This window comes from Mustelus asterias, chromosome 13, assembly GCF_964213995.1.
Source record: "Mustelus asterias chromosome 13, sMusAst1.hap1.1, whole genome shotgun sequence".
Classification (NCBI taxonomy): Eukaryota; Metazoa; Chordata; class Chondrichthyes; order Carcharhiniformes; family Triakidae; genus Mustelus; species Mustelus asterias.
Window position 1 is genome coordinate 12,329,848 of NC_135813.1, and position 15,836 is coordinate 12,345,683.

The window sequence follows — 15,836 nt, forward strand, 5'->3', positions numbered from 1 at the left end:
TATTGGTCCTAAGATGGGTACACGCCCAAAACTTCACATCCCATTTTTTCTCTTTACAGTTCCCGATTGACCCAATGTGTCTTTCGTACTTTAATTGCATATTTTCAACATGTCCGGTTTTCCTTTGTACGGATCCCAAAGATCCACTTACATTTAAGTTGCCATAAAGGAGAGTATGACGCAGATTGCTTGAAAAGTTAGTGCTGATAGTTGAGTAGGATACGGAGAGGTTGAATTAAATGACGAGGTACTGATGGGCAAGTAACATATCACATAGCCACATTTAATCAAATCTTATATTGCAACAGTTAACTGTGGTTCAAACTTTCACATTTAAGCAACAGAAGTTTCAATGTTGTTTTGCAAACGCTGTATGGGCAACATGGGCACAGTGCATCAGAAATGCAGTCTAGCAAGAACAAAATCTCAGGGCCAGGCTTCTTATCCAGCATAATTAAAGTATTCTTGATGCACCAAGGACACTCAGGAAATTCCCACCCTTCTTTAGCTCAGAAGGCAGCTGTCGTTTTGATAGAGAAGCTTAGAGAAATCCAAATAAACTTTGAATTTCAGAAATTATTGGTGTAAAATTTTTATTTTTTCAGAGTAGTGATGAGTTTTTAAATCCAGTTACACTGACCAATACCTGTATGTTGCATGCCTGTGCTAAATAAAGGTTCCGTATCCTGTGAATATGCATGCAGAAGTCTGGGCAATGCTACAGTTTGTCTTGAAGGAAGTTGAGAAGTTTGAGACAGAAAAATATATTTTTTAAATGAATTTAAAAATTGCAGCTATATGCGAAGCATTAAAGATACTTCATGATGTGTGGCCAACTTTACTTGCATGGCCAACATTAAAGCCGACCTGCTGTTCCTATAGGAGTGTGGAATGCTGCACCTCAGCAGCTACAGTCGGTGGCCGAGCTGCTGGTCACCCGGACCATCCAACTAATCAGGAAGAAACAATTGCTGTTCCTCCGGCCTGGGTAATCTGCTGCGGGGTAGCAATTCCTTGTTGCAGATGTCATGTACAAAAAACTCTTCAGACTTGTATCCCGACAGGTCCTAAAGAATGAGCGGTTGGAAGCCCTCCAGCAGCTTCCATTGCTGCTGGCCATTTCTGGGCCAGTCATTCTGGGTGCTGACTTCAACTGCATCATCGGTGCAGCTGGACAATCCTGCAGGGACAACAACAAACAGAATGCCACGTTCAGACCCCTGATGGATACCTTAAAAGATGCCAAGCTGCACGACATCTTCAGCAGCCCTGCAGACAGAGCACAGCGAAAATGCCAGGTGGGCCAGTCCATTCCAGGATAGTCTTCCCATTTGTGTCCCATGCATCCACAGTCAGGTCCACTGATGTCATGTCGATGTTCCTCTGACCACTGTCACCTACCAGAAAACCAGAGGGTGGACGGGGTAATGGAAGCTAAACGTGAAACTGTTGACCCCAGAGAACCTAGAGGAATGTAAAAGGGATTACAAAAGTTGGAGAACCGTGAAACCCCTCCGAGTCTCCATCACTCTGGTGGGAAGCAATCAAAGTGAACATCAAGAGATTTTTCATCCGTAAAGGTGTTCCGAAGGCAAGAGAGAGACTAGAGTGGCTTGGCTGTGTGCAAAAACCTGGGAGTAGCATATTGCCAAGTAAAGGCAGAAACTGGGCATGTGGGAGCAGTGCTCTCTCTCCATTGCAGGCAAAAACCTGGTCATCAGGTGTGAGATACTCTCGGTGTTGCTGTATGTGGCACAGGTCTGGCCCATATCCTGATCCTGTGCCAGAGCAGACACCTGAGCCATCTTCAAATTAATTTGGAGATCCAAGATGGATCGTGTCCGAAGGGACAAATGCACAAATCTCCAGATAAGAGGGGGGAAAAAATGTACCTAACTCAGTCCTTATCCTGATGGCCATATTTGTTTGTGACTACATCAAGCTGTGCGTGGACCCTTGGAACGCAAGCACCAAGTGTCACTACATACTGAGATTCAACCTGTTCCCAGTGTTGCAAAAGATGGGTCTGGCCACATTGTCACAGAATACTCCAAGTAGTTGCACTGTGTTGTATTGCCTGTCTCTTGTGGAAAAATTTGTTCAGAAAAACACCTTTGACCACAGGTCCATCAAGCAGTGGTCTGCAGGTAACGTCCTCAAGACCCTGAGAAAAAAGGAGACGGTGGATCCTGTTGGATGGTTCTGAGCAGACTGTTAAAAGTCACCAGAACTTTCAAATGAGCACCAAGACCTAGCTTGGCTGGTGGTGAGAAGGGCACTCCCTGTCAGATCCTTTGTGCACACCTGAAGGCTCTGTGCCACTGCACACTGCCCTCAAAGTGGTGGTGGTTGGTGTGTGTGTGTGTGTGTGTGTTGGGGGGGGGGGGAAGAGAGCAAGAGATGGCCTCCTTGAGAATGTGCCTTTGCAAAGAAGGTCTGGAGGGAGAACCAGTGGTATTTGTTGAGGCTCAGTTTTAAATATTTGAAATATTTTTTGCAATGTTTCTTTCAGAGATTTTATGAATAAAGTATATTTTTGCAAAAAAGGAAGTTGATGCCTCCCTCAAGCACAGCCAGTTGAAGATACCAGAAAGTCAGAAGAAAATTTGGGTGCAGTGACCATTGTGAGCAGAACAGAGGAAAGAGGATTTCACCCATTTTCAGGTACTACTTTGCAGCAGGACAAAATAAATCTACCCTGGAGGTCCAAGTAAGAACATCATCTGGGAGAAGGCCGAGGAAAGCTTTGTTTTTGATGCTCTATGCACTTTTGGATCAGCGTAGGATGTCAAAATGTAATAGATTCAGATACAAATGAGTATGAAAATGAAGGTGAGGTGAAATATCTAAATTCTTCTGCTACAAATTTAATTATAATTTTGTAGAAGACTGAAACTTTAGCAATGTCTTTCATGTTGTAAAGAATGAACTCACTAGCTGCAAAATGACTACAAGTTCTAGAACAAATCACTGAACAAAGGATGAAGCAGGCTTCAAAGTCCTCTGAATCTGCACAGAAAGATTAGATCAAGAGAGAGGAGGAGGAACACCATTTTCTCTTAGGAGACTGTGAGAGAAAATATGGAGGATGTCCATGCCAGAAAAATTTTCTGAAAATCAGGCTGAAATACAAGGGAAAAAAAATCAATGATCTAACTTACTTAAAGAAAGAATATTGTTAAAATACCATATGATAGATGCTCCACTCTCGGCCTCATTAATTACAATTTAACATTACTACCTCCTTAATGCCTTGCACCGAAGTTTGAAGTGTGGCTTCAAACATCCTTCTCCTCATGCTCACATACTCACTGCTATTGCAACTCTCATTTATTCACAAGTCACAGACATTGAGTAATTGTACCAGGACAGCCACAATCTCCAAACTCCTTACAAGACTTTCACTAACACAACATTTTTTCTTGCTGCAGAAGGTCACAAACAACAGGCAACCCAAGGACAAACAACCCATCACACCTTTTCCCACATTGAAAAGAGCATCCTAATTATAATGGGAAGGGCAGAGAGGGGACTGTACTGCTGGCAATACTGGAGGAGACATAACACTTCTTTGTCTTTCCTGACTTCTCCTTTACCCCACATACGCTGCATGACAAGTCACAGATGTCTTTGATACCCACTTATTTTTCTCTTCTTTCTCTCAAACCACTATTAACCCACATTGTTTTGTTCATTCAGCTGTTTAGAATGTCAACATCTCACTGGAGGGAAAGGACTGCAGCATTCATAAATATGTAAACATAATCTCTTGATCAAACTCTCACATACACTAGTTCAAATGCTGACACCAAATAAGCTCAAGTTTAGGTTGATTTCGGTTTGAGGAAGAATGTGAACATGTTGAGTCACGAGGCACGGGTTTGTTGGAACTAGAGCAAAGAGAATGGACATTATATATTAATGATTTGGAAGAGGGAACTAGTATGCAGATGATACAAAGTTGGTTGGGATGGTCAGCTGTGAGGAGGACGCAGAGCTGCTTCCGCGTGATTTAACAGGCTAAGTGGGCAAATGCATGGCAGATGCAGAATAATGTGGATAAGTGTGAGCAATAATAGGGAGGCAAATTATTTGAAATGGGGGTAAATTGAGCGAATCTTGGTGTTCTCGTGCATCAGTTGCTGAAAGTAAGCACACAGGTACAGCACACAGTAAAGGCGGCAAATGGTATGTTGGCCTTCATAGCAGGAGGATTTGAGATAGGAATGTTTTTCTGCAATTGTATAGGGCATTGGTGAGGCCATATCTGGAGTATTGTGTGCAATTTTGGTGTCCTTATTTGAGGAAGGATGTCCTTGCTTTAGAGGAAGTAGGGCAAAGGTTTATCAGGCTGATTCCTGGGATGGCAGGTCTGTCATATGAGGAGAGACTAAGTCGGTTAGGATTATATTTACTGAAGTTTAGGAGAGTGAGAGGGGATCTTAGAGAAACTTATAAAATTATAACAGGTTTAAACAGGGTATATTCAGAAAGAATGTTCCCGATGGGGGAAGTCCAGAACTAGGGGTTATAGTCTGAGGATAAGGGGCAAACCTTTTAGGACTGTGAGGAGAAATTTCTTCACCCAGAGTGATGAATCTGTGGAATTCACTACCACAGAAAGTAGTTGAGGCCAAAACATTGGATGATTTCAAGAAGAAATTAGATATTAACTCTTGGGGTTAAAGGGATCAAAGGATATGGGAGGGGGGGAAGGCAGGATCAGGATATTGATTTTGATGATCAGCCATGATCAAATGAATGATGGAGCAGGCTCAAAGGGCTGAACGGCCTACTACTTCTTGCTTCTATGACTCCACAGATGCTAAGTCAACAAAGGGCAAGGGGTCAGGTGCTGGCATAAGAGTGCAAGCTACCGAAGAAGGCCCATGGACATACAATGGAAAATGTTTGGTGCACTGGACAACCTGTCAGAAGTCTTGTGAAATGTCTCAGAGCATGGAGAAGTCCAGTTCAACACTTTGCATAAAGCATGGAGGGGACTCTGTTCAAGACAGACTGAAGGATCAGCTCCAACAGTACTTCAGTAGAGCCCACCATGATGGAGTATCTTTTGACAACTCTGACAGCTACAATGGCAACATATACTGCTGCCGTGGAAGTTCACAGGGTCACTATAGCAACTGACGTTTGACGGCATGATGCTCAGAGGGGCTTCCAGTTGGCTATGATTTCCACTTCCAATCTGGTTCATTTATAATAAATTCCAATCTGCGGTGTTGATTTTAAGTTGGTCTGATCAGATCATCTAAATCTTCAAAAAGGGTTTGCCAAGAAGCCTTCCGGAGGTTAAAAACATTTAAAGTGAACATTTTAAAAATAGAAGTACAATCTTCACAACGCAAGTAATTAGAGTGACTGTTACATAATGTTATTTCCTTTAATGTAACATTCCTAACGAATGGAGTTAACATCCGTATTTAGGTCCAGCAATCGTCTATGGTATTAAAGTAGAAAACTGGATCTCTTCAATTCTATACAAAGTAACTGTCTTATAGTCATTACTACCTGTGGATATCAAGCTGGAGCAAAGGCTACTTTGTAGAATAAAGTACAAGTTACACAAGATTCACTCAAATGGCTACTAATACACTTCAGTCCTGCTGTGTGGTCATCAGATGATGATAACTCAAGCAGAATGCATTATACAGTTATCCCTCATCAGTCATTATTTTCCATAGTTACTGGTAAATAATCTCTTATTCCACGGGAGACTGATTTAAGCATCACAGAGAAAAATAAGTTCAAATAGAATTGTATAAAATAAAATGAAGGTAGTTAATTCTACAGTTCCTGCAGCTACGATTGCATGGAACATGTGGTGGACCTCAGTTGTGCCTTTGTCCTATATGGACCACCGTTGTGTGTGTTTGTCATACCTGGACACATCCCCTTCCAGTTTGGTTCCTCCCCTCGGCACCTAGTATAAAGGTGGCTGTCTCCTCCCCCTTGTTCAGTCCAGGTCGGTTATTTGTTGGGATCTGCTCCTGATTCTGTTGTGAATAAAAGCCTACACTTGTATTGGCACACCGTAGTCTTTCGCCTTATTGATAGCGCATCAGAACACAATACAAGTCTAATATTTGGCATGGATTGGATGGGCCGGTTGGTCTTGTTCAATAGTGACTTTCCAATTTTGTGTGCTCAAACTGAACGCTGTCAAGTAGTACTAGAGCACATCAAGAAGGTGACCTTACTCAGCTTGGGATTAACACTGGTTACTTTACAATTGCAACAGTGCAAAGCCACCCTTTCAAGTTTTATCCTAAACATTTAAAATGACCTAAAAATGATACAAAACAGTATTTCCAATTTTTGTGTTAATAATGGATAGGCAGAAAGGTGCCTCTTTAGTAAAAATATTTCACTGACACTAATTTTCACAGGTAAAGTTCTGTGGGAAAAAATGGAGGTGCTACAGACAAAAGTAGAGAAATAAAGTGAGTGACACAAAGTAGAGAGAGATGAAATTGATTGTAAATAGCAATAATGGAAATGCACAGATGCTGGGCCAAGTAACATCCGATGTTCTTATTTTTTCTTCTCGATTTTGCACAAATAACGCTAAGGCACAGTCATACCTTTCTGACTTCCTACCCTTAATTTTAACTGCAATGACTATTGCAGCTTTGAAACTCCTCTGACTGTCCCCTTTTACTTCACCCAAGTCTCACCTTTCCCATATTTTTGACTCTGAAGGTCTGAAATAAACTCAAATTTGTTCCATCCATATTCAAGTTGAATACTTGCGCAGTCCTTACTATGTTTCAACTTACTTGATGTAATTATTGTGCATAAAACAGACATTTGTTAAATATCCTAACTTGGTGGCTATGTAAAATAAGTGCCAACATTTGCAGAAACAAACTATTTTAAAAAGGTGTAACAGACAGAAGGCCTATATATAAATAATTGTCTCCAAAGATGACGGCACTTAAGGACTCAACAATTAAATAAAATCTTTCAATCCAAGGACTAACCTCTGCAGTCATCTTTTGTACACACCTATTGTCCTCCACTTCCTCAAGTGTACAAACCATCAACTCAGAATATTTAGTAATGCCTATAACATAAACAAGCTCTTATCAAAAGCAAGCAGAAGGCCAAGTCCATCCCTTCCTGCCCTGCTCTAGTTTAGCCCTTTAAAGCATTGTACAGTTACTCCGTCATACGTGTTGAATACAAATATTAATTTTAGAAAGCTAAAATTTTTAATTCCTATTTAGAAACACAAGCCGCCCCAAAATTGAGAATTCTATACTTATGTCAAGATTCACCCTTTCTCGAGTCAGCAGTCTTCACTTTCCTGCCTCAGCACTATTCAGACTAAGAATAGATGCCTAGCACTTGTGCAGCACAAATCAGTCCAAACATGAAATTTGTCCAGGTTTTCCAGCATACAGGCATGGATTGCTTCAGTATCCGAGGAGTCACAAATGGTGAAAACTGTGCAATCATTAGTAAACATCACCACTTCTGATTTTGTAATGAGGGAAGATCATTGATGAAGCAGCTAAATATGGGTGGGCCCAGGACACAGGTGGGCCCTGGAGGAACTCCTACAGTGATGTCCTAGGACTGAAATTATTGACCTCCAAAAAGTACAACCATCTTTCTTTGTACTAAGTATGACTCAAACCAGTTGCGACCCCCCACCCCTGATTCACATGGCTTTAGTTCTGCTAGGATTCCTTGATGCACACTTGGTCCAATGTTACCCTGATATTAAGAGCAGTCACTCTCATCTTAGCTTTTTGCTCAGCTCTTTAGTCCATATTTGGACCAAGGCTGCAATATGGTCAGGAGCTGAGTGATCCCAAGTTGAGTGTAAATTCAATATCAGTGAACAAATTATTGCTTGGCACAGTGGCACAATAATTAGCACTGCTGCCTCACAGCGCGAGGGGCCTGGGTTCAATTCCGGCCTCGGGTGACTGTGTGGAGTTCGTATGTTCTTCCTGTGTCTGCATGGATTTCCTCCAGGTGCTCCAATTTTCTCCCACACTCCAAGGATGTGTGGGTTAGGTGGATTGGCTATGCTAAATTGTCCCTTAGTCAGGGAGATTAGCAGGGTAAATACATGGGGTGACAGGGATTGGGTGGGATTGCTGTCAGTGAGGGCTTAATGGGCTGAATGGCCTCCTTCTGTACTGTAGCAATTCTATGATTGCTCTGTAAGTGCCACGTGACAGCACTGATAGAGCAAAGGTTGATCCCCCAGCTTGATGGCAATTGTAGGGTGGGAGTAATGCTGGGCCATGAGGTCACAAATTGCGGTTGAATACAAACCTGCTGCTGCTGGCCATCAGCCAGTGCCTCAAGGATGCCCAGCTTTGAGTTGCTAGATATGTTCTAAATCTAGTCATTTAGTTAGTGCCTCACAATATGATGGAGCATATGCTCAATGTGAAGATGGGACTTGGTCCCCTCAAGGACCGTGCGGTGCTCACTCCTGCCAAAACTGTTATCAACAGATGCATGTGTGACAGGTAGATCGGCAAGGTTTAGGTCAAGTAAGTTTTTTCTCTCTTGTTGGCTCCCTCACCATACGGTGCAGACTCACTCATCAACTCAGTCATTTTTTAATTGGCCAGTTCAGTCATAATGGTGCTACCAAACCACTCATGGTGGTGTATATTGAAATCCCCCACCCAGAGTACATCCACACCCTTGCCATTCTCAGTGCTTCCTCCAAGTAATATTCAACTTGAAGGAATTTGTGATTCATCAACTGGGTGGGGCCAGGATGGGGAGTAGGGTGGGAGAAAACAGTAGGTGGTAATTAGCATGAGGTTAACATGCCCATGTTTTGACTTGATGCCATGAGACATCATGGAGGACTCCCAGGGCAACCCCCTCCTTACAGGGGGTTGTGCTACCTCCTCTGATGCTACCACCTCTGGTGAGTCCTGCCAGTGAGACAGGACAGAACATATCCAGGCATGGTGGTGGTGGTGTCAGGGATGTTGTCTGTAAGGTATGATTTGGTAAAACTATGACAGACTGTTGCTCAACTAGTCTGTGGGACAGGTCTCCCAATGTTGGCATAAGCCTCCAGACATCAACAAGGCTTGGTTTTCTGTTGTCATTCCGGTGCCTAGGTTGAGGCTGGGTGGACCATCTGGTTTCTTTGTTTTAAGACTTCATAATGATTTGATACAGACAGACAGACTATGAATAGCTAAAGCTCCAGCATTGATTCTTGCGACACTCAAAGAGCGCAGCGGGCGGGGAGAATCCTGGCCATAGTATTTGTTTAATGCTTCCACTGCTTCCTCTTTCACCATGATAATTTCTCATCTCTCTGCATCTAAATGACCAATGCTTAGTTTAGCTACTCTCTTCCTTTTTATATACTTACAAAAGCTCTTATAATGTTTTTATATTTCTAGCTCGTTTACCCTCATATTCAACTTTTTCGTGGCCCTTTGTTTGTTTCTAAAACATTCCCAATCCTGAGACCTGACTTTTTTTTTGCAAGTGTGTTATGCCCACAGCAGAAGGAAATTTGGTTTACACACCATCCATTTTTTGTATTCTGAAAATGAAAACATACTGAACAAGTCCAGTAACACTTTTGGGATTTTAAAAAAATAAAAGATTTATTAACATGAAGAAAGGATTACAGTTAAAGTTAAAATTGTTGAAGGTCTTCCAAAACATTCCCCCCAAAATAGTCCCTTATTGGTCAGATTCAAGTAAACATCCTCCAGGCAACACTCCCTTATGGATGTTTAACTGTAAAAGTCCAATACTATCACACAAGGCAAAGCTGCGTGTGCTTTAATGAGGTATATCACTCAATCTCTCAAACTACCTTCCGCACTGCTGTGGAAATCCAAGAAACCTTTAGACACAAGACTGCCATTTGCAGCCAAAGACTTTTCCAGCTTGACTGGATGGTGGATTCAAAATTTCACATCTTCTCCCAATGCACAGCTATTTCAAGGAGGCATTCCTCATGTAGCTAACCTCTAATCCTCTCAACACCTTTCCTACAATATCCTTTTCCCTTTTCATCTGTGATTCCATTCTCCTCAGCATTTCTAAATATAAAAACCTTTCACATTGGCCTCCACTTTCAAATAAAATATCATAACCTTCCCTTGCACACTTGCAAACCGTGTAAAAGCCTTTTATTTCCCTTTGAAATTTAACAGCTAAAAACAGATCCCTATGCATCGCCTAATGCAAATTTCTAAATCCAACTTATTGATTTATATACCACTTGATCAGGAAAGAAAGACACACACACAACAAACTTGCTAATTTGATCGTCCCAGTCTATGTGAAGGTTAAAGTCCCCAATAAGTTATATATGCTTTGTTACAGGCTTCAATAATGTCTTGTTTAATGCTCTGCCCAATGGTACACCTACTGTCAGGGGCTATAAACTACTCCCACCCGTGTTTTCTGACTCTTGCTATTCCCAAATTCCATCCATACTGATTTTACTTCATGACCTTCAGAGGTCAAATTCTTTCTCACTAATGTCCTGATGTTATCTTTTACTACAGTACCCCCTTTTGCCATTCTGCCTATCTTTCCAAAACATATGCCCTGGAATATTTATTTCCCAATTCTGATCACATTGCAGCCATGTTTCTTTAATGGCAAATGGATCTAAATAATTTGCCCGTTTTTGTGCCACTTATTGCAGATGTTTTATGCATTCAAATAAAGAAATATTAATTTAGTTTTTATTTCTATTCCCTGCAATGGCCTTATTTGCTGTTGCACATTTTTTGTTGAAATCTGTGTCCCTCCTGGTCACACTCGGTTTGTTTTTACTCACATCACTATACTTGTCCGATACCCCAAACTTTCTCCTTAGATTTTTAAGTCTCCCTTCACCCAACCTTCCACACCACCATCCAACACTCTTTCTCTGTCCCCTCCAGCACCATTGGTTAGCTTGCAGTATTCAAAGTGCCCAATCTCACAAGCTAATATAGTAAATAAAACAGTAAGTACTTTTCGGACAATCTGACTGTAGTCTTACTCTGGGAATGTTCAACAGTTTCTCAAACTGAATATATTCTTTTGGGATTCATATTTTTTCCTAAGGAATTTATTAGAGTGTGAAGGATTTAGCAGAATGCTCACTCGTTGCTTTTAGGAAATTACCCCAATGCTGATCTTACTCAAAATGAAATAAAAAACATTTCAGCTGAATAATAACCACATCTGCTAACTGCTGGTTATAAGTTAATAGAGAAGATGAAATCTGCTCAATCGGCACTTTTATCTGTATCCTCAGTATGAACTTATTTTTTCTTCCAAATGGGCAAAAATATGGTTAGGGCCCTTGTGGCAGCACCCCGATTCTGAGCCAGAAACTCTTGAGTTTGAGCCCCAAAAGAATTAAAATAACATTCCTGACATGGGCCTGCTCCTATATGGTATCGGGTCTTGCTTGCAAGGTAGGCACCAAACACTAAATATAGAACTGTACTAAAGTCCATTTAGGATCCAAATGACATTATTGGACTGTGAATGTTAAATATGTAAAAGAGTCTTGCCTACCACTAACTCAAGTCTCACAGACCTCCCAAAATCCAGGAGTAAAAATTATGGCCATTAGAGTGCAATGTCAAGTAGAGGGTAATACACTGTCTTTATTTTTAACCCCCGCCCACTCAATCTCATAAGGCGCTATGTGTTAAAAATGGTCCATATATCTTTCATGCTACTTTCTTTCCACGTGTACATTTGTCTCTAGTCTTGACTTTAGCCCAGCATAGATACAAACGTGTGGAGGTCAGAATGGGCAACAGACCCTCACTCACGCCTGAGCAATTTGAATTCCTAGGTTTCATTTTAAAAAGGACTGTCTGACAATCTTATTGCAAATCAGGCCGCCCGAATCACATCCACAATATTTGTCAGAATTCGCATGGTTTTCTTAAAGCAGGCAATTATTTCTAAAGCAAAGTTGTAAAACTGAGAAAGACTTAAGTATGCAGTACAAATGACTACCCCGTGTTTTTCAAATGCCTTCCTGGAAGTCCTCGTAATGGAAACAAGAACAAGAAACCGGCACCTGCACACCAGAATGAAGCAGGCATGGACAGAGGTATCAGAAAGGATCAGTAGCTCATATTCACAAACTGATTCAACGACCGAGAAAACACCATTACAGCTCTCTATCTTCCCACCTTTCAACCCTCCCACACAGCTTTCAACAATTCCCTTCTCTCCATCACAACGTTCAGCAGAGAGCCACACCTGCATAGTGCTTCATCTCTCTCCCCCCGAAAACACATTCCTTTCTTTCCTTTTAATCCACACACTGACACCAGTCTCTTCTCACAAGGCAATCAATTGCAAAACCAGCAACTCCTTTCTCACTTCGCATTGCATGTATTTCTCTACATTGATCACCTCTCATTCTCTTTCTATCTTGCTTCTTCTCCACCTCTCATCATGTGCACTATTTACACAGATCTTCTACAGATCTCCAGTGACCTTTTCAACAGACAGCCAACAGCTCATCCTCTCTGCTGGACAGGACCATGCAGAATATTAGGGCAAAGAGTGGTAGAGTTTCCAACGTCATTACTCACATTTGGTCACAGCTCAACCAATACCACCAAATTAGATTAAATATTGCAAGCAACAAAAACAAACCACTGGAAATACTCAGCAATCAGTATTTGTGAAGGGATCGGATAAGTTAATGTCCTGGATATAAACTGATCTTGCCTGATCTGCTGAATGTTTCAATTTTATGTATTATTTCAGATTTTATGTTGTTATATCAGATTTCCAACACCTGTAGTTTTTGCTTAACTGTTACGAAACGTATTGTGCATAAATAGCTACCAAATTTGCAAAACTAGCACCTTAGAATATTTTTTCATTTCAAAGGTTTCATATAAATCCAAGCAGTTGCTGGATTACAATTAAGAATTATTCACAGATGGCCCAAAGACCTAAAAAGTTAAATTTTTTCCTCAATTTTATTAGAAGTTTTCTTTGCTATTGTAAACTTCTAATACACAAAAGAGAAATCAAGACATTCTTGAAAAAAAATGAACAGTTCTGAATAAAGGACAAAGCTGGCACAAACATGATCAGTTAAAGGATCTTCTTCCAAGTTTTATGTAATAAAGATAAATCTAGGTTTACTCTTCTGCCCAGAACTTGGCGCTGTGGAGGCATCCATACCATTGATGCAAGAGCCCAGAGGACAAGCCATGCTAAATTTAATAATGAATAACAGTAAAAGAATGGTTATCAGTGATCACAATCTGATCAAATTCTATGTTAGGTTTGAAAGAAGAAACAACACTGTTACTTGATAATGAACTGGTCAAAGTGATCAGATAAAACAACAAATGAACAGTGGGATCAGGTCAAGAGAATTTAGCTCAATTTAGAACCAATGAATCAGAAAGAAGCGACTAAGCATTCGAAATTTGAGCTGTTTAGAGTCAACATGCATTTGCAAAGGGTAGGAATTATCTATCACACCTAATTGAATTTTTGAGGGAATATTTGCAGAAATGTCTTTGGATGTGGCCATCCACAAAATATTCATGAAGTTTCCACTTAAGTGACTGTTAACAAATTAAAACTCATGGAATTGGGCACAAATCATTGATCCCATTGAGGAGTCGGTTAGGCAGTAGAAAATGGAGTAGGAATAATAAGTCTGTATTTAAATGACAAAGTATCCCACCATGATCTTTACTGAAGCCTCAACTATTCACTATATATTAACGACTTAGGTAACAATAGTGAGCCATGCATTCAAGTTTGCTAATGCCACAAAGAATTGTGGAGTAGTAACTGGCATAAACACACAGAAAATGCATAAAAATACAGAAACACTGCTAAGTGTAGGCAAAGCTGCAGCAGACTGATTTCAATGCAGATTTGGATTAAGAAAGGAAGTGGAGAAAAGCTAGGAATAAGGAAATTTGAGGGTCCATATATGCTGATCACTAAAATATAATAGTCAGGTTAAAAAGGCTTGTGGAATGTCAGTCTTTATAATTAGAGGTTATAATAAAAAAGGGAAAAAAGTTGTTACAGCTACACAAAGCCTCGACTACAGTCTGGAACAAAAGGAAAGTCTCAAAATCAGAGCCAGGCCATCCAAGAGTGAAGTTAGAAAACTTCAAGAAAAGAGTTTGGAATTCTCTCCCACCAAGAGCAGTTGATGCTAGCTCAATTAATAATTTTAAATCCAAGACTGACAGATATTTCCCACTTCACACCTGCCATGGTGACCAATTTGTGAAAAGGGATCCTAAAATGAGCTTACATGTTCAAGAAACCCCATATCTGTTTCAGGTGACCATTCAGGATATCTAAATAATGTGTTTAATGTAGTTGGCAGCGAGACCCATTGATAATGGAGATTGGGCCCGTGCCATCCCACTGCTAAGTTTTATATGTGAAAACAGGTGCAATGCTTACTAATATCTACCCCCATTATTGTATTCTATTCTAATGCAGCTAAAAAGGCAAATTTAAGTAAACTGGAACTTATAAACAAAATCTAAGAATGCTTCCAAATCTGATTTTTAAAAAATAACAACTAAGCACAGCATAATAGCAATGCTATCTCTTAAATTTACAGGAAAGTGATCCAGCATCAGTATTAAACCGCTATCAGATAAGTAGGCAATGCTGACTGTGGCATTAAACAAGTCACAAGGGTGTGAACCACAACAAGATATGTAAATATAAAACTGAAAAAAAAACAAAGCGAGACTGGCTGGCAACAAGCAGCACCAAAATGTCTCCCAACTGGCTACACAGAAAGATTTTTATCTTCGTCTGTCTTTAGCATGTGTTAGTTGGCTGTGACATTACAATTGCTGAATAAGGTTAAGTTCCCCTAAGAAGCAATTGGAAGGCAAAATGACTGCCAGATCCCATCTATAGTGAAGCCAAAACATTTTCATTGTGGCTTGCACAAGGAATTCATGATAAATAAATTAAGTAAATGCTTAAATTTCACTTGACTAGAATGCTGACAAACAAGAGGACACAAACAATTTTTTCACACTTGTATGCAAACATTAGCTTACAGGCTTATGGTAATATTCTCACAGTAACAAATTTGAAAAATTGCAATTTTTTTTCCTCCATTAATTTGACATAGTATTTTGAAAAACGCCACATGGAAGAGAATTTTTTAAACCTTTTGACCAAATACCAAAGAGTGACACGATATATCTATGGAAGACTGATGAGTTACATTTTGTTAATTTCTCATGTGCTCTTTTTGCTTCTCACTTCCCCTCTGAACTTTCTATATTCAGCCCGGTTCCACTTGCATCATCAACCTGGTATGAGTTATATGCATCCCTTTCATGCTTCACCTTACCCTTTTGTCATCCAGGAAGTTTTGGCTTTGCTCATCTTACCTTTTTTCCTCATAGGAATGAACCTCCAATGTTCCTGAAATATCTCCTCTATAAAAGGCAGCCCATTGTTCTAATCTTTGATTTCAATTTCTGTTCTCACCACACTGAAATAGGCTCACCCCCAATTAACTATTATCCTGAAATACTCTGTCCTTAGCTATAGCTAACATAAACCTTATGATAATTGTGATCATTGGCCCCTAAATGATTTTCCAGTACCACATGATCCTCCTGACCCACTCCATTCCCCAGGACCAGATCCAACAATGTTTCCTTCCTCAATGGGCTGGAAACATACTGCTCCAGAAAATTCTCTTGAACACACTTAAAGAACTCTTACCCCCTCTTTGCCCTTTACACTATTATCCCAGCCTATATGAAGGTAACTGGTCTATAGTTTTGTACCTTATGTAATATTTTTTTCCAAATTTG

At 40.4% G+C, this 15,836-nt stretch overlaps 1 protein-coding gene across 3 annotated transcripts in view; it reads right to left on the reverse strand.

Annotated features, from left to right (window-relative positions):
- LOC144502435 (transforming growth factor beta receptor type 3-like) overlaps positions 1 to 15,836 on the reverse strand; it is a 110,471-nt gene that overhangs the window by 79,172 nt on the left and 15,463 nt on the right. The window lies entirely within an intron of this gene.